Genomic DNA, 25,020 nt, shown 5'->3' on the forward strand with positions numbered 1-25,020 from the left:
CGTCAAAGGCTTTTAATCTTGGCTTCCTTTGTGATGAATCCAAGATCTGCTGGTAATAGTTAAAAGACAGAATAGTAACCTGGGAACCGGTATCCAGTAAACCTGGGATCGGTCCGATACGTCCATCTTGTAGATGGGTATCGATAAAATACCGGCCATCTACCTGTTCAAGATTGCAAAGAAAATTGGAATGTTTTTCCATTTGTTGCTTCAGAGAATGATCTCTCTGTAGCGTCAGGGTATTAGGAACTTGTTCCTCCTGATTCTGCCTGCAAGGCATTTGGGTTCCCATGGATTCTACCAATGGGACAATCTGAACAGAGGGTACTTCACGCTCTGGCTCAAATGACATAATATCACCCATTTGTGGTGAAATATCAAGAACATTAGACTTCCCTTCCTCGACCTGGGGTAGGTCGGTACATTGCACATCATTTTCATTACTCGTATTTAGTATTGCCATATCCATTTCCGTATAGTGATTTGTCTCGGTTTCCTTTAATTGGCAGAGCTGGGCCCTGCCTCCCCAGCTAAAAAATCCTCATGCTGTCTTCCTGCAGATCCCTGAGCCAACTTACCCATCATGTCACTCAATTTGTTCACTTGATCAACAAGCTGATCAAACCTATTAGGTCGGCGAGGGTTCTGGTTCCTGGGATCATATCTGTTCCCTGCGGGTGATCCACTCCTAGGTGAGTTAGGTGGTGATCTACCCCTAGGTGAATTACGTGGGTGCTGTCTCCTTTCCCACTGCTGCCTGGGTCGGTTATCCCATTGTCTATATCTTTGGGATCGTCTGTACCCCTGGGGTTCTCTATATCCCTGGTAACCTCTATACCTTTGACTACCCTGGTTTCCTTGGTAACCCTGGTATCCTTGATACCTGCGATTGAACCGAGGACGGTAGACCTGGTTCTCAGAACCTGAGCTATCCCTATCTGACCCTTTAGGATTTTGTGGTCTGTTTTGATTAGGGTTTTGTTGCTGTCTTTGGCCCTGCTGGATAGGTACTTTTGCAGGAGGTATTTTCTTCTGCTGGGATTCAAGGTTTAGGTCCGCTTTCACTTTGGTTTCTTCTACTCTGCGCTCTGGGTACTTTTTGTTGTTTCTCCCACTTACATTGGAACTCCCACTGATGTTGAACAGCAGTGTCGCTGAGGTAACCATTTTCTCTAGGGAGTTTCCGAAGTCTAACTCATTGGCCATGCTTAACTTTATTTGGGTAGGCAATGCATCGTAATATGCCTGTTTAAAATCAAGAGACTCCCAGTTAGGATTCCGATATGCTAAACTGTAAGAGTTTTTTAGCACGGAAAGGAATTCTCGGGGGCTCTGATCGGGTCGACAAGTAAGTCGATACACATCTCGTTTTGCTTCTGAGTTAGTGCGATACGGCCCAAACTCAAGCTTCACTTCGTGTGAAACTGCTTGCCATCTAATGATACCCCGCTCTTTAAATGAGGTGAAATAGTGGCGGTATCTGTCATCAAAAACCCATGGGAGAAATCTGATCCTGTCTGCTTCAGACAGATTTAAAGAATCCATAGTGGATTCATATAACTCCAAGTGGAATGCGATTTGTGCTGAACCCTTTTTAGTGAATTTTGGCACAGCGGTGTTTAAGAATTTTATGATGCTGGCCGAGCTCTGCTTTTCCTGGGAGTACTGATTATTTCCCCTGCTTGAAACCCCTTTATACGTACCTTTCCCCCTTCTTGGGATAGGGCTGGATTTCCGCTTTCTTTCATCAGCCTCAAATTCATCTGAATCGATATCAGCAAGGGAGTCGTGACCTTTATGGGAATCATCATACCTAGGGGCCCTCATTTGCATATCTCTCTCTGGAGAGGAATCCAAATGTTGATCTTTAGGGACCCTTGTACTGTCATCGATTATGGTATTCATAGTCTTACATACCGTCTCCATACGATCCAACATGCCTTGCCATTTTAGGTCATATGGAGTGAGTACTGGCGGGCAAGGGCTGGATGATCTATCGAGTCTACCTGCCTGTTGGATTTTGAAGTACTGCTGTTGTAGTTCTTCAAAATCCTGTTTAAGTCTGCGATGCGCTTCACGATTCCGTTCGGCGTCTCTTTCCAGACTTTTGATCGCTACCTCCCTGTCTGAAATATCAATCATTAATTGGTCTCTATCAGCCCTTATAATTTGAAGATCTGATTCCACATCCCGTAACTGGGAGTTCAATGATTGGACGTTTCCCTCTGTTCCTTGCAATTGGGATCTCAACTGTACAATCTCTTTTTTCCTAGATTGTGCAAGAATATCTACCTCTAATAACCCATATAACACAGAGGGTAGGGCGCCTAACAACCTCTTCTTCAGTTCGGAATCCGAGGTTATTGTGATCATACATGAAAGATAGTGATCCACCATACCTTTAGATTGAAATATACAATCAGCTTCCTGTTTTACACTTTTCCTCATTCTGCCTATCCATTCATCTACTTCCTCATTATATTTTAGTTGTATAAATATAAATTCCACAATTTTTCGGAACGTCTGTTCCAAATGCAGTTCTGAATCACTACCTGTAGCACTCATGATTCAATAGCCAATGCAATAAAACCAGCTCAATAAAACGTTTTTACACTGTTTAAACCAGTAATGGAAAGTAAACGGATCTCGCTGGGGCCTCCAATTTTATGTCGGGCGTTTTGTCAATGTTTGTATAAATTGTTAAAAATAATTATAAAATCAAAAATGTAAATGTAATGCTCCTGGGAAAAAATAGGAGGAGCTTAAGATACAAACACACGCCTAACTGTGTGAGCTCGTTTTTCGAGGTTTTACAGTACTGGTTCAAACATGTAAATAAACATAGACCAATTTATAAAAATATCAATTTAATATCGAATAAATATTACAATATCAAAACAATATAAAATTGCACTTTTGATATATAACAAAACTCATAAGGTCATTCTTATAATAAGCAATGAGCTGGATAATAATTTCAGTAAAACATCAAAATGTTATTATACTTATTCACCAATACAAAAGGCTTAAACCAATTAGCAGTCAACTCAAATACAGTGCAGAGTTATGACTCATCAAATATGGCCGTCGGCCCTGTTACTCAATTTACCACAGGGTCTCTGGAGACAACATGGATGAATTGAACGACAACAAAATGGCTGTTATCAAAATCAAAATGGCTGCTATCAAAAACAAAATGGTGGCTATCAAAAACAAAATGGTGGCTATCAAAAATCAAAATTGCGCAGTCCAAAATCAAAAATGCGCTATCCAAAATAAACTGGCTGATGTCAGCTATACCATTCAATATAACAAATTTAGGATGACTCAGTGGATCTGACGACTGGGCGTTGCCCCACAATCGCTATGCAATCAACTATAAATGACAGGAATTTTCCCACTGTCTACACTTTAACCTCCGCTGGCCTGTGTTACTACACAGAGCAGGCGGGTAAAATACATATAATTTTGGAATAAAATATCTATTGAGTCGTCCTAAACTTGGTTAGGTGTGGCTTGCACATGCTGCGGCAAAGTATCAAAATATCTAGAGGAGGTAGCTTGAAAGGTCTAGTTTTTTTATCCAAGACTGAGTTAAACAGCCAGTTATCAATGAACATATGGTAGAACTTAGGTGAGTTGTTTCCAACTTGCAACTTTGGAAAAGCTCACCCCTTTTTAAAATATCAACCAATGAAATTCAATCAATACATCATATGTTCAGATATTCTGCGCTGTAATAAGCCGTCTAACTAACAAGAAAATCAGAACTGGGTTCAAGTATAGTCACCAAGATGGCCTCTGGGCGTGTTCCTCTTAGGCGTGGCTGTGTTCAGATGGCATGAATCCTCTATGTCCTGGTCTGCTCAGATCTCTTGATGGTCTGATCCTCTCCTCATTGAATGACCCCTCTCATCTTATTCCCCTCACTACCTATGGTCCTGCCCAGGAGATTAAATCTTCTAGCCTATCACTGGGCAGTGGGAGTGACCAATGGGAGCTTTCTGTGACTAATCTTTAACCCAAGTGTAATACTGGCTTTCACCCTTTGTAGGTGCTGTTGGCTAACTAATCACAGACTTACTGGGATATTTGGCAAACTAAAAACAAAAATCATGTTTTATTATAACCCAACAGTGAATAAATCAATGTTATAATTCCTCTATGGATAGCTGACCTTGCTGGAATCACTGGTTATTATTTATTATACAGTGACCTTTTCTACCATATTTAAGATAGATTGGATTTGATCCAAAAATCATTGGCATGCTTAAAACCACCATGGATCTCTCATTATAACACATTGTGCTTGTTAGCAGGGTTTTATATCTCTAACATTATTGTTTAACATACAACACTGGTAAACATATAGCATCTCTATATCATCCTGTATATATTCATTCAAATAATCTTTATATTAATACATATACAATGCCATAACCTTTTTTATATTCATTCTTAATTGTTATGCAATAATGCATACATGTGCTGTCTGTTTTCTTAACCTAGATGGGGAATTGTAATATAACTTTATGCTTTTTAATATGAACTATTGCTGACAGCACAGTCAATATATTTCCCCAGCTTTGTTTTTGTGTCTGAACCTTGGAAACACATACATTGTGCAAGGAAAACAACCCCCATCCAAGGCTTCTATGCATTAAATACAGCCAGGTCTGAGCCATTGTTTACAAAAACTGGTTCATTTACCAACAAAAGCTAGTTAAGGCCTGGTCTGTCTCTTTCATTGTTTTAAGACTCTTCTTGTTGGGCAATTGTTTGGTCAAACAAGGTACTTGTCTGCTTCCATTGTTCAAGTAAGGTGAATGGGATTACCCATTGCAAATAGCACTCAGCTGACTGCCTGTTATTCCCAACTAATCTTTCTAGAGGGACACATACTGTGCAATTCAGTATTACTTGGCAATATTATATCGCCATATGAAAATATGCTCTGCCTTTCTCAATGATCAATGTATATATTAACCTACAATCACCATACATTAAAAAGTCTTTGTCTTCTGTAACCTAAGGGAAGGAAATTATTAGGTTTATTTGTATTTGATCATGTACAGTTCAGTTTATTGGGCAAACGTTATTTCGCCATATGGAAATCTCGACACCCTGCCCTTGATAAAACACAGTGGACCAACACCAGCAGCTGATATGGCACCCCAGACCATCACTGACTGTGGGTACTTGACACTGGACTTCAGGAATTTTGGCATTTCCCTCTCCCCAGTCTTCCTCCAGACTCTGGCACCTTGATTTCCGAATGACTTGTAAAAGTTGCTTTCATCCGAAAAAAATACTTTGGACCGCTGAGCAACAGTTCAGTGCTGCTTCTCTGTAGCCCAGGTCAGGCGCTTCTGCTGCTGTTTCTGGTTCAAAAGTAGGTTCATGCTTCCATCTGCTGAAAAGCTTTATGGAGATGAAGATTTCATTTTTCAGCACGACCTGGCACCTGCTCAGTGCCAAAACCACTGGTAAATGGTTTACTGACCATGGTATTACTGTGCTCAATTGGCCTGCCAACTCTCCTGACCTGAACCCCATAGAGAATCCGTGGGATATTGTGAAGAGAAAGTTGAGAGACGCAAGACCCAACACTCTGGATGAGCTTAAGGCCGCTATCGAAGCATCCTGGGCCTCCATAATTCTTGAGCAGTGCCACAGGCTGATTGCCTCCATGCCACACCGCATTGAAGCAGTCATTTCTGCAAAAGGATTCCCGACCAAGTATTGAGTGCATAACTGAACATAATTGAAGGTTGACTTTCTTGTTTTAAAAATACTTTTCTTTTATTGGTTGGATGAAATATGCTAATTTTTTGAGATAGGAAATTTGGGTTTTCATGAGCTGTATGCCAAAATTATCAATAAGAAAAACCAATAAAAGGCTTGAACTGCTTCAGTTGTGTGTAATGAATCTAAAATATATGAAAGTCTAATGTTTATCAGTACATTACAGAAAATAATGAACTTTATCACAATCTGCTAATTTTTTGAAAAGATCCTGTTTATAGAGTCCGTTGTACTCAATGTTTAGATTTAAATCCAAATTCCAATCAGTGTTTCAAAAGTAGACATCCATCAAATAGACCAGCATCATCAGGGTAGGCATGGATTGCACCATGCTGGAAGCTGCCACTGGCTTATAATGGCGCTGGGTGGCCCGGGAACGCCACGCTGATCTCCAACATGCACCATACCGCTCCACACGCATATTGACCAAGGGGAGGCGTATAGGGAGCGATGCGTAAGGCCATCCGCCTGTATGCCCACACCATTACAACATCTTGAGGCCAGAGGTGGTATTGATCTCAAAGCACTCCTGAGACACAAGGTGGAATGCCGCGTGAGGACAGCCCCCAGGTGGCCTCAAAGGATATAGCCACCGGAGTAAATGCGCCCAGGCTGCCCTAGCTCCATACTACATTGACCCGCAGGGCAACTGCAGACCCCCAAAGGGGCCACCGGGGTGAGGCCAAGAAGGATCAGGCCAGAGAGAGCAACCAAAAAATGGGTCCATGGGAAATCCACCACCATAGATGGACCCGGAAGGTGCATCATAGCCATCATCCGCGGCACATCACCCCTAGCCCCCCCCCCCCCCCCCCAAAAGGGAAGCTATTGCACAACATCAAGTCAAAAGGGGCTATAGTGACAGTCCCCAAACATGGCATCCTTACCAAATATATTAAAACTGACAATTATGTTTATTATACAAATAAACTCCTCTTAACCGCAATCAGAGGTATACCACTTATTAAGGAGCGACAAAAAATGAAAATGAAAGCCAGTGGTTACCAATTAAAAAATAAAAAAGTCAGATACTCAACTAAAGAGAGGGAAGGCTCGGTCCTAATGAGCCTTCCCTCTCCCGGTACCCTCGGTGCTGCGCTGGCTCCCCCGTTCGCGTCCGCCGCCGCAGGGACTTCGGAGGTCTTCGGGAGCACTCGGGCAAGTGTGTCATAGAGGGCGCTCGCGCATGCGTAGTATGGAGCGGCCCGTCTTCGGGAGCCCGAGTGCTCCCGAAGGCTTCCGAAAGCTCCCTTCGGCTGCGGAAGTGGCAGTATTTGACCGAACTGGTCGAATACTGCTACGGGGGATCCTGCGCGGGACCGGGTACCGGGAGAGGAGAGGGAAGGCTCATTAGGACCAAGCCTTCCCTCTCCTTAGTTGAGTATCTGACTTTTTTATTTTTTAATTGGTAAACATTCACTTTAAGAGATTTTATAAGAAAAAATCAAAAATACATCAAATCCAAAATAATTCCATAATGGTTCCATCAAGGCTGGAAAGGTGGGGATGAGGGCAAAGCCCCCGCAAATAAAAAAAAGCAGGCCTAAGGCCACAGCCAACATCTCCAGAAGGGAGAGAAAAGGAGATGAAACAATAAACATGGTAATAATAATTTGGTAGAAAACATACTGAGAAAATGCGCATGCACTTAAGTGTTGGAGTGGAGTTCCGTCAACAGTCTGCCATTGACCTGATGTCATGCAAAAGCTTGATGTCATGCAAAAGCTTCCCCCTTTTAGGGGGGCCCCCTGGGGGTGATGTGCCGTAGAGGATGGCTATGATGCACCTTTCAGGTCTATCTATGGTGGTGGATTCCCCAGGGATTCGGTTTTTGGTTTCTCTCTCTCTCTCTGGTCTGATCCTTCTTGGCCTCGACCCCGATGGCCCCTTTGGGGGTCTGCTGTTTCTTGCGGGTCAATATAGTATGGTGCTAGGGTGGCCTGAGCACATTTACTCTGGTGACTATATCCTTTGAGGCCGCCATGGGGTCAGTTGGTTTGCGCTGCAGCTTCACACTGCATTCCACCTTGCGTCTCAGGAGTGCTTTGGCACTACCTATATTCTTTGAGACCAATACCACCTCAGGCCTCCAGATGTCACAATGGTGTGGGCATACAGGTGAACGGCCTTAAGTCGTCACTCCCTATATGCCTCCCCTTAATCTCTGTGCCTGTGGAGCGGCATGGTGCGTGGGGGGTGTCAGGAATATATTGGGGTGCTGATGCTGTTAAGGATAATACAGTAATATATTTTCATTTTCCCATTTTTATATCTGCTGTGGTATGTCAAAGGTGTAGATATGCAGGCTAGATTCATGGACTGTTCATGTGATTGTGTGGGTGGGTCACTAGACCTACATTTGCATCTAAAGAGGACTTCAGTGAATAGAGCTTGGGTAATCAGACAATGGCAGAAGTGAAGTGTTGAAGTCCTTGACACTTGAAACCTTTACACTTCTGTTGAGGAAGTGAAGAACTCTAGACTAAGTCAGGAAGAGTCGCTTCACCAAAAGTTGACATGTGTGTTAACCACTTTACCCCCACGCATACGAATTTCTCCGTCCCTTTTTCCATCCTTGAACCCCCAGGGACGGAGAAATCCGTACTTTGCGCAATCCCGCCGCTGCCCGCACTCCCGCTCGTAAACACGCCGCCCGCCGCTAGTAAACACGCCGCCGCCAGCTCACCCGGAGATCAATGAACGGGAAAATCCATTCCCGTTCGTTGATCTAAGCCCCGCAATGATCCGCTGCTCTCCGATGGGCAGCGCGATCATTGTGATCTTACCCAGCCTCCAAGTACTTCCTCCAAGCTTCCGGAAGGACGCTTGGAGGTCGCATTAAAACAAAAAGTTACTGTGGCCATCTTGTGGCCAAATAGTAAAACTACACCCTAAGCATTTTTCCCATACAAAGAAATTACTTTTACACAAAAAATTAACTCATTACCTCCCACACTCCCAATTTTTTTTTTTTTTTGTAATATAAAAAAAATGTACAATAAAAAAAATACATAAATAGTTACCTTAGGGACTGAACTTTTTAAATATTTATATCAGGAGGGTACAACACTGTTACTTTATTAACTATGGGCTTGTAATTAGGGATGGACGCAAAACTGAAAAAAATGCACCTTTATTTCCAAATAAAATATTGGCGCCAAACGATGTGATAGGGGCATAATTTAAACGGTTTTATAACCGGGACAAAAGGGCAAATACATTTCATAGGTTTTAATTACAGTAGCATGCATTATTTAAAAACTATAATGGCCGAAAACTGAAAAATAATTAATTTTTTTCCCACATTTTTCCTATTTTCCCATTAAAACACATTTAGAATAAAATAATTCTTGGCATAATGTCCCACTTAAAGAAAGCCTAATTGGTGGCGGAAAAAACAAGATATAGTTCATTTCATTGCGATAAATAATAATAAAGTTATAGACGAATGAGTGGAAGGAGCGCTGAAAGGTGAAAATTGCTCTGGTGGTCAGGGGGTAAAACCCCTCAGTGGTGAAGTGGTTAAACACTATTTCATTGTGAGGAAATTGAATTATTGGTGAAGGTGCAAACTATACCCTGTAAATCACATCTATGGGAAGGGGTTGGAAATCTCTGCAGACTTTAAAAACGGAGACAGGAAAAAGCCTTAATCAAGTTTCCACCTGGAGTTGAAAGCCTCACTTCACAATCTTTTGATGTATAGACTTTTACCTGGAAATGGAATATGTCTGAGATTTCATTAAAAATTAGTTCCTCCCCTCCCCAAGGAAGTTGCAGCCTCCAGGCGTATCTCACAGTATAAAACAGCAGCTAGGATAACCACAACTTGTAGTTCTTGGAGTTAGCTCACACGGCTAGAACTAACCTGGTTCCTGACCAGAAGTGCATACTCCCGCAACAACGCCAGATCGATACGCTGGTACGTTTATTTCCCCGTTTATTTTGGTAAGCAAAATCGCTTTGTGTGTATTTTTGTACTTTTATCTTTGTAACTTTTTACTTTGTTTTTGTAATCTTTTGTATATATTCTGTTCTGCATTGTTCCACCTTTTTCCCTGGAATATTAAATTATTATTTAATAAGCTTGACTTCTACCGTACTAAACTAACACTCATAGCCTAGAAGAGATTGAAGTGTGTATAAGTCCATGCCTAATTTTATGCTTGAGCAACACTACCATATGAAATTGTAATTGCATTGTGTGTGGGGGCGTTTGTCATACGTTGGCCTAAAGCGCGCAGCTGACCCAACGTACGAAAAACGCTAGTGTGAGTAGCGACAGCAGAGTGGCTAACAGTATTGTTCGGAACGACTGTTAGTGGTTTTTTGCTTCACTACAGTGTAAGATTGCAACTGTGTGTGTGTGTGGTGCGTGGCGTTCCCGTATTCGGCCTAAGAGCAAAGCTGACCCGAATACGAAAACGCGGAGTGCGCGCTGAGGACTCGACAGCAGAGTGGAAGTGTCTAGCGAACAGCTAGTGGTGGCAGTGAGAGGTGTTCTGAGGGGTCCCAGCCTTGTTTTAGCTCGAATAAGGCTGCTCCCCGCTTGATCTAGTCAAACCCACAGTCGGGCTCCGTATACGCAGGCGTGCCGCGGGCCGGTTCCTGACAGGGGCATGTTTGAGATCGTCGTGGCATGCTCGGGCTGCCCAGCGCTATTATAGACTTGCGGCAGCTTCCAGCATAGTGCAATTCGAGCCTGCCCTGATGATCTATTTATTTACCAGCGAAACCGGTTGGCATCCATGGTCTCACTACCTCATAGAGTCTGACACTACTGGAGTAACTTGGGACACCACTTGGGACTGCACTACTGGATGGATGAGTATCGCCCTATGATCTATATGTACAGTTATCATTACAGCAAGCGTTGAAATCATTAAGAGACATTTCTGATTGCATGGATCTGATTACTTTTGCCGATTTGAAGGCCACTACTGTTGGAATTGTGACTTGGTAAGTGACAACCAACACGTGACCCCATTGAGTTTGGGAGCTGCATAAGGGTATTTTCCTGACTGACTGGATATTTTCTAAAACTTGCCTGTACTTTATTAGAGGGACACTGCATGTGTCATTGATCCCCCTCTAGTGTATCAGATTATGGTTTTATACCTGATCTTTTACAAGTATCATAATATATAAATAGAAAGTTTTTAACGTTAATTGCGCGCTCTCTCTCTCTCTCTCTCTCTCTCTCTCTCTCTCTCTCTCTCTCTCTCTCTCTCTCTCTCTCTCTCTCTCTCTCTCTCTCTCTCTCTCTCTCTCTCTCTCTCTCTCTCTCTCTCTCTCTCTCTCTCTCTCTCTCTCTCTCTCTCTCTCTCTCTCTCTCTCTCTCTCTCTTTTTCTCCCTTCTCTGTGCCTGTTCTGGGGTCGAGGTCTCCATAGATGAGCACTCTGCCCTGAGACTGGAGGTGGCTGCCTTCTCTTTGTAGTCTCTCTCTCTCTCTTTCTGTGAAGAAACGCGGAAAAGCCGCCGCATGGACGCAAGATGAGGCGGCTGTTTCCGCGGCTGGCATAGCAGAACACTGAGAAACCGCCGCGTCTGACGCGGCGGTTTGTACGCATAGGCCTGCTTCTCTCAGTGGGGCGGGATGCGGAGGAAACGCCGCACGCTCAGACAGCGTGGCGGCGGATTCCGCATCCCATACAGCAACAACATTACAACACATGACTGGTGTGGCTGGGACTGATAGTCCACACTGGTTTAGGAGGACGCGTGCGCGCGCAGAGAGGCAGGGCCTTTATGGCAGTCAGAGGAGGGTCAGCTGACCAGGCCGGTCAGCTGACAATTTCAGCAACTTTCATTGGTCCAGCACTTAAGGGAGGTGCTGGAGAGCACTGGTGTATATATACTGGGTGCTGGTCATTCCTCTGGTGTCTGACGTTGCGATCACTACGTGGTAGCACTCAGGCCTTGTCTGTATCTGTGTTCTAGCATAGTTTCCAAAGGTGTTGACGATCACGGACCTCACACCTTAGCGTTAGGATATTGAACTGTATTATTATTTGTTATGACCTTCTGCCTGCCTGACTATTCTCCTGTAGTCTGATTCTGTACCTTGCTATCTCTGATATCCTGTTGCCAAACTCTGCTCGTTCCTGGACTCTGTATTTGCCTCCTGATTCTGTACCCCGCTCTTCTGATACTCCGTTGCCAAACCCTGCCTGTTTATTTGATTCCGTATCTGTCTCCTGAATCTGTACCGTATCTGCCTGTGTGTTTACGACCTGGATTGCCCGACCTCGAGAACTGGCCTTACTTTTAGAGGCAGTTCCCAGACCTGTTAGTGACACCCTCTCCCTGGTGTCACTCACACTCTGTTCTTCCTACTCTCAGCCTAGCTCCTCCCCCGGGAGAGTCTAGGCCTACGGAAGGAACTACTACTGTGCTATACTCAAAATATTACGGTTGCACTTAACACTCACTTGCTATCTCAGGTGTCCAGAGGTTAGTAGATATATCTGATTATCGGTGATACTGCAGATCATCAATAATCGGGTATATTCTGTATTCTCGGTGATACTGCAGTTCACCGGTAATCAGACCCTCTCTGTGTTACACCGATCGTTACACTTTCTCTCTTTATTGGCAGGACCAGATACATTTACCATTGCCAAAGCAAAACACATTAACATGAGGGGGGGGGGGGGGGATTGCGGGAATAAGGGGGGAAGGATTGGGGAGGAGAGTATTGGGTTATACAGTCCATGTGGTATCATGTTCCTCTCAGTTGGTGACAGGCAGTGATATATCGGGCTGCTATTTGCACAGGTTTTTCCTCTTCTTCCAGTAGGATATAGAGTTTCCTCTGCTCATCTGTGGAGGCGAAATCTGGGATGTGGGCGGAGAGTCTTTGGAAGTGGGCGGTCCTCAACGGTGTATATTTGCTGCAGTGTAGCAGGAAGTGGGCCTCATCCTCCAGGACCCCCTGGTCACATTGCCTGCACAGTCTCTCCTCCCGGGGCTTCCATGTCTGTCTGTGTCGCCCTGTCTCTATCTCCAGGTTGTGGGCGCTCAGATGGTGCAGGCTCAAGGCCTGTCTGTCTTTATGGTGTTGTAGCCTCTCCAGATATGGAGCCATTGTGTACTCCCTCTGTAGTGATTGGTAGACAGTGAGTTTCTGGGAGTTCTTTATGTCACTTCTCCATTCCTCTAGGTATCGGTCCTTGCAGCTTTCTATCGTTCCTTTTATTTGGGCTTTTGTCAGCCTGTGTTGGTGGTCTTGGCTAGGCTGGCTGTTGACGCTTTGTTTCAAAGCACGTGGTATGGCCTCGCCACCCTGGCTCAGTGAGGCTTTATGGTGGTAAGTGCTGGGGCTGCTGCTTTGTATGTGCGCCCAGTATGAGAGCGCCCTCTGCTGGATAGTCAGCCATAGTGGGAATCTGCCTAGCTCTGCCCGGCAAGCTGAGTTCGAAGTGCTGCGATGGACTTGGAGAAGATACTTGCAGAACTCTAGATAGAAGATTTCTGTTGGGCTGGAGTCCCATTTTGATTGGTCAGGGTAGGTGACTGGGCCCCATACCTCACTGCTATAGAGCAGGATTGGGGTGATGATACTGTTGAATATCTTTACCCAGGCTCTCACCGGTGGTTTTAGGTGGTAAAGTTGTCTTCTTAGTGCTTATTCCGAAAGCAGGCAAGGACCCTTTACTAGCGGAATCTTACCGCCCAATTTCGCTGTTGAATGCGGACGTTAAACTGATCGCTAAAGCCCTGGCTAATCGACTCTCTAAAGTAATCCTGTCAATTATTTCACCAGATCAAACAGGCTTTATGCCTCAGAAAGCCACCGCTAATAACATCCGTGGGTTATACTTAAATTTACAGGCCCAGGCGGACAATGGGGGAAATAGGGCAATTCTATCCTTAGACATCGCTAAGGCATTCAATAGCGTAGAGTGGGAGTACCTGTACACAGTCTTGGGGTGTATGGGATTTGGGCCATATTTCATTGGGTGGGTAAAAACGTTATACCATTCCCCCTCAGCAGTGATTAGAGCCAACGGCTCGATATCGCCCTTATTTAGGCTTCAGAGAGGTACAAGACAGGGGTGCCCCTTATCCCCTTTATTGTTCGCTATACCGATAGAACCCCTGGCAGAAAGTATTAGGCAATCCCAATACATTACAGGTTTCAAATACGGCAGTATAGAGGAAAAAGTCTCGCTATACGCGGACGATACCCTACTATATTTGGCGGACACACAATCATCACTAGATTCTGCCATAAGTTTATTGAATAAATTTGAGAGATTTTCAGGGTTATCAATAAACTGGGATAAGTCCTGCTTAATGCCATTAGATCCCTTTGTAACACCCCAATCCGTGAGAAACCTTGACCTGAAAGTAGTGGACTCCTTTAAATATTTGGGTATAATTATATCAAGAGATCCTTTACAATTCCAACAGTTAAATATTGCCCCACTACTGGATAGGTCTAGAGCAAAGATTAAGGCCTGGCTTAAGCTTCCTCTATCAATAGTGGCCAGAGTGAATTTAATAAAAATGGTATTAATGCCTCAGATACTATACTATCTGCATAATTCTCCGGTTTGGCTGCCCAAAAAACTATTCAAAGTCTTTGACAAGATGTTTAGAGATTTAATTTGGAATAAAAAGCAACCACGGATCAAATTAGAGCGGTTACAGTACCCTAAAGATGAGGGCGGGCTGGCTGTTCCCAACCCATGGATATACTTCTTAGCTTCCCAGTTACAACATTTGGGTGGGTGGGAACAGAATGATTTGAAGGAATCCAGCAGGGATCTATTAAATTACTGGTTGGGTACGAACTCAATCTACGAAGCGCTGGAGGGTGGCAGGGCCAACCTCAAGGTTCCAAAAATGCCCACTTTGGTTCTTATGCATAGGACATGGCATAAGATTCGTTACTTACAAAAGATAGAAGGATATACTAAATTTACACCAATCTGGCGGAATTCAAATCTTCCGGAACTGAACAATTTGGACTTTGGTTATAGGTGGGAGGGGGCAGGTGTAGACAAGTTAAGCCTAACCTTTCCTAACGATAAATTAATATCTTTAAACGCTTTATCGCAGCTAATGCCAAATACTCCTAAGGGAATACTTCAATTTCAGCGTTTACGCTTTGCTCACGCTGTAAAGAAACAGGCAGAAACATTCCAATTTAGATCTCAGGCATCTCCTGTAATAAATATAGTCGCACAGGCCTGTACTAAACAAGGTTTAATATCCTTATGCTATGGTATGTTATTAGATGGCTTTCTTGGCAAATTCCCACTATTATGTAGAAGGGCCTGGGATAAAGATATTCCAACTTTATCAGTGCCCATGTGGTGCAGAAACTCTCCAGTACTGTCAGGCTGTCCTGTAGGCCCCTTTCCTTTGGGGAGAGCAGCAGGAGATCATCTGCATACAGCAGGAACTTCACCTTGTGGTCATGCAGGAGGAGGCCTGGTGCTGGGGAGGATTCCAGGGCTACAGCCAGTTGGTTAATGAATATGTTAAAGAGCGTTGGACTCAAACTGCAGCCCTGCCTGACTCCTCGACCCTGCTTGAAGAACGCGCTTCTCTTCCCGTCCACTTTCACACTGCATTGGTTCCCAGTATATTAACTCTTGATGACATCATAGGTTCTACCTCCTATTCCGCTGTCTAGGAGCTTTAGGAAAAGGCCTGGGTGCCACACCGAGTCAAACGCCTTCTTAAAATCCACAAAGCAGGCGTGTACTTTGCCGCGTGAGCTGTGGACATGGGTCTTGATAAGGCTGTGCAGTTTGTAGATGTGGTTGGTTGTGCGGTGGTTTGGCATGAACCCAGCTTGGCTTTTGCTGAGTATGGCCTGCTGTGTGAGGAAGGAGAGGATCCTTTTATTGAGGATGCTGTTAAACCGTTTCCCCAGTGTACAGTTGACACAGATTCCTCTGTAGTTTGCTGGATCGTATCTGTCCCCATTCTTGTAAATGGGTGTTATAAGGCCTTCACTTCAGGCCTGAGGAAAGGAGCCCGCACTCAGGATAAGGTTGAATAGTCTTGCGAGTGCCTCATGTATGTCCGGGGGGCTGTATTTGATCATCTCTGGCAGGATGCCATCGGTACCGCTAGCCTTCTTACATTTTATCAGCTTTGTTCTTTCTCTTATTTCCTGCACCGTGATTGGTGTATCCAGAGTGTTTTGAAAGTCCTTGATTGTCTCTTCCATGTCCTTCAGTTTTGCAGTTATTTGTTTCTGTTCCGGGGGTTTGGGCATTTTCTGGGATGTCTTTGTAGAGGTCCCTGAAGTAGTGGAGCCAGATGTGGTAATTTTGGATGTGTAGAGGGATTTTCTTGGGCTTTGTCCCAATGTGGTTCCAAGTCTCCCAGAATGAGTTGTCTTGGAGGGAGTCCTCCAGCTGTTGGAGGTTGTGGGAGATGTGGCTCTGTTTTTTACGCCTGAGGGTGTCTTTGTATTGTCTCTGTAGGTGGTCATGGGCTTCCCTTCGGTCCTGGTTGATGGGGTCTCTGTGCTTTTGGTTAGAGGCTGCCCTTAGAGAATTACGTAGAGCTTTGCACTCACTGTCAAACCATTTTTGGGACTGTTTATTTGTGGATCTCTTAAAGTTGGTCTGCTTGAGGCCAGCAAGTATTGCCATGTTATATAAGATGTTGCTGAAGTCCTTCACTGCATGGTTGACACCTTGTTGGTTTGGTTCATATAGGTTGGTATGAAAGTTTGTCAGCAGTTCTTGGATTTTGGCAGTGTTGGTCATGTTGGTGAATTTGATGGCAGACTCTTTGGGCCATTTGAAGGATGGTGGCAGCTTGTAGAGACCGGTCTGGTGAGGCTGCTGTGCGGTTGGTTTATTGGTGGATTTCAGGTACAGCATTATTTAGTTGTGGTCTGACAGGTGTGTTTCAGGGGAGACTATGGAGGACATTGATGTTTATGGGGTCTGTGTCTGTGACAGCATAATCTACCACACTGCTGCCTACATGTGAGTTCATAGTAAATCTCCCAAGAGAGTCACCCCTAGTTCGCCCATTCGTTATGTGTAGGCCGAGGCTCTGGCACAGGTTCAACAGGGCTTTCCCACTTTTGTTTACTGTTCTGTCATAGCTATTTCTTGCTGTCTGCATTGGTTCCTGGTGGTAGCTCTCTCCTCCAAGTATGAATGTGTTTCCCTCAGAGGTCAGATAGTCCTTCCCTGTGCCTGTTCTGGCGTTGAGGTCTCCATAGATGAGCACTCTGCCCTGAGACTGGAAGTGGCTGGCTTCTCTTTGTCTGTGTGTCTGTCTGTGTGTGTCTCTCTCTCTCTCTCTCTCTCTCTCTCTCTCTCTCTCTCTCTCTCTCTCTCTCTCTCTCTCTCTCTCTCTCTCTCTCTCTCTCTCTCTCTCTCTCTCTCTCTCTCTCTCTCTCTCTCTCTCTCTCTCTCTCTCTCTTCCCCCCCCCCCATCCTCAAACGTTTCCTGTACTTGCTGATCAGACGTGCACGACTGTCGGGAGTAATTCTTGGCCATTCCTCTTTACAGACATGTTTCAGTTCAGCAACTTTCAGCAATATACTTGGGATGTCTGGTGTAAATCCCTTTCTTGAGGCCACATCTCAATCAGGTTGAGGTCAGGACTCTGACTATGCCACTCCAGAAGGTGTATTTTCTTCTGACTAAGCCATACTGTTGTTGATTTACTTATATGCTTTGGGTCGTTGTCCTGTTGCAACACCCATCTTCTGCTGAGCTTTAACTGGTGGACAAGATGGCCTTAAAGGATACCTGAAGTGACTTGTGACATGATGAGATAGACATGGGTATGTACAGTGCCTAGCACACAAATAACTATGCTGTCTTCCTTTTTTTTCTTTATCCTCCTGAAAGAGTTAAATATCAGGTAATGTTAGTGGCTGACTCAGTCCTGACTCAGACAGGAAGTGACTACAGTGTGACCCTCACTGATAAGAAATTACCCTTTTTATCTCTTTCTTGCTCTCAGAAGCCATTTTTTGCTAGGACAGTGTTTTATAGTTGGAATTTCTTAACAGTGAGGGTCACACTGTAGTCACTTCCTGTCTAAGTCAGGACTGAGTCAGCCAGTTACATACCTGATATTTAACTCTTTCAGGCAAAGAAAGAAAAAAGAACACAGCATAGTTATTTGTGCGCTAGGCACTGTACATAAACATGTCTATCTCATCATGTCACATGTCACTTCGGGTATCCTTTAAGTTCTCCTGCAAAATGTCTTGATACATTTTTTTTAATTCATTTTTCCTTCTATGATCGTAATCTGTCTAGGCCCTAATGCAGCAATGCAGCCTCAAACCACGATGCCACCACCACCATACTTCACAGTTGGGATGAAGTTTTGATGTTTGTGTGCTGTGCCTCTTTCTCCCCACATGGTAATATTTTCATACCTAGTCATAAAATGTTTTTAAACCATCAGCAAGCAAAAAATACTCAAAATAATTTTGACTGTACTTTTTTGCCAACTTTTGGGTGCTTTTTTTATTTGTAAAATGCTTAAAAGTTATTTTAGAGAATATGAAAATTAACTTCAGGGAGATAACTCGGGAGAAAAAGTGAATTGTATATGGCATTTCTTCCAAACAACTCAACTTTGGTTTCATCTGTCCACAGAATATTTTGCCAGTACTGCTGTGGAACATCCAGGTGCTCTTTTGCAAACTTTAAACGTGCAGCAATGTTTTATTTGGACAGCAGTGGCTTCCTCTGTGGTATCCTCCCATGAACTCCATTCTTGTTTAGTGTTTTACTTATCGTAGATTCACTAACATGGATGTTAGCATATGCCAGAGACTTTTGTAAGTCTTTAGTTGACACTCTAGGATTCTTCTTCACCTCATTGAGCATTCTGTACTGTGCTCTTGTAGTCCTCTTTACAGGATGGCCACTCCTAAGGAGAGTAGCAGCAGTGCTGAACTTTCTCCATATATGGACAATTTGTCTTACTGTGAACTGATGAACTGCAAGGCTTTTGGAGATATTTTTATAACCCTTTCCAACTTTATGCAAGTCAACAATTCTTAATCGTAGGTCTTCTGTGAGCTCTTTTGTGTGAGGCATCATTCACATTGGGCAATGATTCTTGGGAAAAGCAAACCCAAAACTGGTGTGTGGTTTTTATAGGGCAGGGCAGCTCTGTAACCAACACCTCTAATCTCATATCATTGATTGGACTCCAGCTGGTTGATGACTCACTCCAATTAGCTCTTGGAGATGTCATTAACCTAGGGCAGTGATGGCTAACCTTGGCACTCCAGCTGTGACCAAATTACAAATCCCATCATGCCTCTGCCTCCCCAAGTTATGTTTAGAGTTGTCAGAGTATTGCAATGCCTCATGAGACTTGTAGTTCCACCACAGCTGGAGTGCCAAGGTTAGCCATCACTGGCCTAGGGGTTCACATACTTTTTCCACCTGCACTGTGAATGTTCACATGGTTTGTTCAATAAAAAACATGGAAACATTTTAATTATTTGTGTGCTATTAGTTTAAGCAGACTGTGATTGTCTATGGTTGTGATTAAGATAAAGATCAGACCGCGGTGGCTGGATAGTGTAATGGTTATGGGCTCTGCCTCTGACACAGGAGACCTGGGTTCGAATCTCGACTCTGCATGTTCAGTAAGCCAGCACCTATTCAGTAGGAGACCTTGGGCAAGTCTCCCTAACACTGCTACTGCTTATAGAGCGAGTCCTAGTGGCTGCAGCTCCGGCGCTTTGAGTCCGCCAGGAGAAATGCGCGATATAAATGTTCTGTGTTTGTTTGTTTGTTAGATCACATTTTATGACCAGTTTGTACAAAAATCCATATAATTCCAAATGTTTCACATACTTTTTTCTTGCTACTGTATAAGCTAATCGCCCTTCAACGTAACAATTTCAAGTAATATTAGAAAACACACTGTTAAAGCCTTGTGCCTGGGTTCTTACAGGCCTTGACACTAGGAAGAAGTATGATACATTAAGAGCTATTATAGCCTGCATCAAGGACGTCTATAAAATGGTCCCTCAATAAATAATGCAAATCTGCATGGATAAGCCCATTGTTGAAGGCTCGAAATTTGGCAAAAATAGTGCAGCTTATCAAAATCTAGTCTAAAGTGCAAGTGCTACATGAAATAGTCCTGTAAGGGAGAGCCATTGCACATATTACATCAGCATAAACCCATGAGTCCCAAAAGAAAAATGAATTGACACAAGGTTTGGTCAGCATACAAATTAATGCAACTACCTGGTGAGCAGTATCAAGAAGCATCAAGATAGGGAATGGGGGGGGGGGTGTTCTCAATAAGGCACAATATGGGGAAGAACTTAATAGGTTAGTAACAGATCCAGAAATATGTGAAATTAAGGGGGAAAGCAACTAATAATTATCTAGAAAAATGCCGAGAAAAGGATTAGAGGCAGGAATTGTGAGTGATCAGGAGTTCTCATACCTATTTTTTTTGAAGGATGGAAGGACTCCACATGATCAAGTACAATTTATACTGGATCTTCTCGTTTTGCACTCAAGAAATTATTTCTGGCACTAAGGTAATTTTTATGTGCAGATTAGAGGGCAAACGATGGAGATGAGATTCGTCCATACATTGACAATTAGTGATTTGTGGTCCCCTTTCCATAACAAAAACAGTTTTTTTTTTTTTTATTATTATTTATTTATTGGGGCATATTAACCACTTCTCTACCACAGTTTTTTTTTCCCCCTTCAAAAGCTTTTCCCATTCATGCGGTATTAACTGTATCGCTAATTATCACACTGAAATGATCTATATATTATTTTTTGTGGGACCAACTAGGCTTTCTTTGGGCAGTACTTTATGCTAAGAATTCTAATATTTTATATGAATTCGACAGGGAGAAAGAAGAAAAAAATGAAAAAATTCACCATTTCTCAGCTTTCAGCCATTGTAGTTTAAAAATAAAATGTGCTATTGTAGATAAAACAGACACATTTTATTTGCCCCGGTTATTACAATGTTTAAATTGTGTCCCTAGAATAATGTATGGCAATAATATTTTAGTTTGGATTAGGGGTGAAGAAGTTAAAAAAATAATGAAAATGTATTTAATTTTTCTATGGTAAGTGTAATATGGTGTATTTGGAAGTAGTTTTACTTTTTGGCCACAAGATCGTGCTATACTAACTCAGTTTTCTAAAAATAGAAAACAGAACCAAGTGTTTACATGTCAAAATATAAGGGAAGACGCCTAGAGCCCAGTATAGTGTAGTATGTACTGTAAATTGGGTATGGAAGGTAAGTATAGGTAGGTTATACTCACAAACAAGGGTTACCGTCCAGGTAACCACTATGAAGGCAGGTGAGGAGATTAGACCTGTCCCCACTCAGGATTAAGAAGTCGCTCTCTGTAGATCAGGAAAAAGGAATTATTCCCCTTCACCAGGGGTGGAAACAACTGCAAAAGTAGTACAGAGGCGCCAACAGGGTAAAAACAATATTTCTTTAAAATGGATAAAATGAAGTAGGTAGCGGTGGACTTACCCCTCCAAAACAGACACAAAAAATTGCTATTTTAAGCAAAAATCAGTTTATTTACATACTCCAAAAAGGTGCAACGTGTTTCGCGGGTATATCCCACTTCCTCAGGCAATAAATAGGAGCATATCACTGTTGACAGAAGACAGTATGCTAAGTACTCATACAGACAGCCAAGATATATAAAAAATTATACAAATTTTTTTTTTTTAAATTATATATAGAATATTTTCATAAAATTGATAAAATGGGCTTTGAATTAAATATATATCTGTGTATATGCATGCTCATATTTTTGTCTCTCTCATACATATTAACACAGGGGTATATCGTGTATTCTAAATATAATAGGTTGTGGGGAAAGAAACTGGGGGTGGGGAAGGCTGGAGGGGGGAAGCGATCAATGTGTGGACTAGTAAGAGAAGCAATCTTATATGCATATAGGTCTTACATGTGCAAACATAGGGACTGGTGAGGTGTGTGGATAAAGAGTATTCCTACATACAAAAGATTAAAATTAAGTGCTTAAAAAGGGGTTAAATAAAGAAATCAAAAGACTCACCCAATGCGGTCCGGTACGTAGCCTGGCGCCTCTGTACCGAGCAATGTTGGAATGAGGCCTCTTATACTGTGTTAATCCCCTATTAGGGGGTAATTAGCCAATGGGAGGGAGAGTGTGGGTGTGCATCATCAGTGTGGGCCGTCGCTCTGTGTATGACATCACTCACATGTCTAGTGCAGTCCTCATAATAAGAGCTGGTGAGGGCAGGATTTGTGTGTCTGCTGTTGTGGTGGCTGGATAGTGCACTGGTCAAGTGCTCCGTCTTTGACACAGGAGACCCGAGTTCGAATCCCGGCCCTGCCTGCTCAGCAAGCCAGCACCCACTCAACAGGAGACACTGGGCAAAATCTCCCATATAAAATTTATATTTATATAACCTGCCAGTGTGTCGGTTAGGACAGGCAGCATGTTGAGAAGGGGATTTTATGCCTATTTTGGGGGATACCTCATTTTGAGTATAAAAAAAATAAAGGTTATAAAGCAAAAAAAAGTAGATATAACATTAAAAATCAATGTGGTGATAAAGATAATTAATAGTACATGAGTAATAAACGAGATAGAAATGATGAATAGTGTAAAACATATAACATAAGACCATTAGCCCAATAAAATTAGTATATTCAATAGTAATTATAAAAATAACTCAAAACATTGTGCAAAATGGCAAATTTTCTTGCTCTGCTATGACTCAGCTATAATGATTACTGAGCAAAGCCAGACTGAATGCTCAGTCTGGGATTTTATCAGGGCTGATAACAAGCAGGCTGAGCAGTGAAGGATGAAACAGAAAGCAGGGTAGGTGTTGTCTCTAATGTTCCCACTGATATATGTGGTAAAATACGTGAGCGTGCTTCATCTCTGGTTCACTTTAAAGTCAAAATACTTAAGAGACGAAGTGGCTGGATAGTGTACTGGTTAAGGGCACCGCTTTTGACATGGGAGGCAAGGGTTTGAATCCTGGATAGGATCAGTATTCAGTAAGGATCCCATGGCAAGACCACCTAAAACTGCAGGGTGGCCTGTTAGTGGCTGCAGCTCTTGAGCGCTTTGAGTTCGACAGGAGAAAAGCACTATACAAATGTTTGTATTCTTATTGTTATAGAATCCTGCCAGAGAGACCAACATTAATCTAAAAACCCTCTTATGGACCATCCTGGCAGAAACTAGTCTTTCATGCATATAGATCATGCTTGCCGTGTAGGGCGGTTATATGTGTAAACATGTACATGGTTGTATCTAGCAATAATAGAGTCCAACAAAAAGTTAAACAGAATATCATGTGCCACACCAGGGGAATAGTACATCTTCTCTTTTGTGGTTGTGGTATCCAATGTATTGGGGGGAGCAGGAAATTATCTTAAAGAATAGCAGAGCACACCAGAAACATTAAGAATGGAGTGAGGGGACACAGTGTGTCTAAGCATTTTAGCGTCAGACACAGCTGTTATCCCAGCCAGGCCAGCGCTTGCGTAGTAGTGGGTGACCTGGCAAGACGTACAAGGCAACAGAAAGGGGTGGAAGAGACTGGTGGAAGCGGTAGGCATGAGGGCTACTGCTGACTGTACATGAATGCCCCCCTCAGTTTGTAGAAATTACTTTGCCCTCGGATATCCTTTAAGGGTAAAAAAAAAATTGGCATTGCTATGCATATAAAGAAATTTAGGATTACTCAGTATAACAAGGTAAAACTGGGGAGAAACTGGAGTGCAGAATAGGAAAGGGGGCACAGCAGAGGAGCGTCCAAAAGATCAAGCTGGAACCTGATGTAGCCACCTAATTTACATTTTGTATATTATAAAATATATAATTATATATTATAAATCAATGTTTCATAAAATGAACTTTGAACTAGTATAAATGCATCCTGTATGGAGTGTAATAGCACTATTCAATTTGAACAAAGACACAAATGATAAGAAATGTGATCAGATGAAGATCTACTAATGTTAACGGTGACGATCCAAAGCACAAGTGAAGCAGTCCCCTAAGACAATAGTGGCCAGTGTGAAAAAAAAACAAATCTGGACGAATCCAAAAGTGCTCCGAAAAATAGGTATGCATACATAAGTGAAGGTAAAGGCTCCAATCAGAATACATGGAGGTGCCTTAAAAGAGGGGAAGGAGGGGGAGGAAGGGGGGTAGAGGTAAATGGGATGGAAGGGAGAACATTTTTGTTGCCTGCAATCCATCCATATCCTACAACTGTCCTCAAAAAATTTCACAAAGGACCACTGGGTTTTTAAAGTTAGAGGAGAAAAATAATCCCTGTAATTTGGTAGAAATATGGATTTTGCACACACAAGATTTTGAAAAAAAAAGAAAAACCCAGAGAATCCGGCATGAAGCGATGGACTTAGTCCAAAACCTGTCGGTTCTGTCAGATTTTTTCCGCTGGAGTGGTCCTTTAAATGTTGTTCAGTTTCAATAAACACAGTTATGCATTAGGCCAGGTTTTCTTGCGCTGGTTTTGATCAATCTGGTTTAGCTGGGTTACTATGGGCAACAAATAAACCATTCTGTGTCTGTGACTGCCTCTGAACTCTGCTGGTACACACATTTTCAATATTGAATACAGTACTTCTAAAACCTATTTTAAAACTGGGGAATATGGATCAAGCCATGTGTTGTGCCTGGCACACATTATGTTGCAGACCTTTGATTCCTGTCATGCTACAGGCTTATAATTTGCCTACTAGAGACATCTTGAATACAACTGTAGAGGGTAGATGTCACAATCCCCTACATTTCCATGAAAAAAAACACTGTAAAATGGACATGTATCACAGTTTAGATGTTCTGCTCAGTACAGCACTCAGCGACTTAGGTGTTCATCAAACTAAAACCATAAATTATAAAATAAAGTCCATATGTACAATCCAGTCTTATGCAGTCCCTCTGATTTTGTCAATAAATTTGCATACACGCTTTGCATAATTCTGTATCAACTCAAAATTATTTGCATCTCATTGACCATCGCTAGCCCAGTGTCCTGTGCTCACCCTTCATGTTTAGTATTGTGATATCCACCTTTGAATTACACCAGCATGCATAAAAAGCAGTCACGGCGGAGCTTCACATGGTGATGTGCAGTGTGCGTTATATGGAAAAGTGACACATGCATCCACATTGCTGTTATGCTGTATTACACTATAAAAGATGTTTTCT

General features: G+C 42.8%; 1 protein-coding gene across 1 annotated transcript in view; it reads left to right on the forward strand.

Moving 5' to 3' along the window:
- AIFM1 (apoptosis inducing factor mitochondria associated 1) overlaps positions 1-25,020 on the forward strand; it is a 200,237-nt gene that overhangs the window by 50,258 nt on the left and 124,959 nt on the right. The gene's annotated exons all lie outside the window — the stretch shown is intronic.

The sequence above is a fragment of the Hyperolius riggenbachi genome, chromosome 8 (genome assembly GCF_040937935.1).
Source record: "Hyperolius riggenbachi isolate aHypRig1 chromosome 8, aHypRig1.pri, whole genome shotgun sequence".
Taxonomy (NCBI): Eukaryota; Metazoa; Chordata; class Amphibia; order Anura; family Hyperoliidae; genus Hyperolius; species Hyperolius riggenbachi.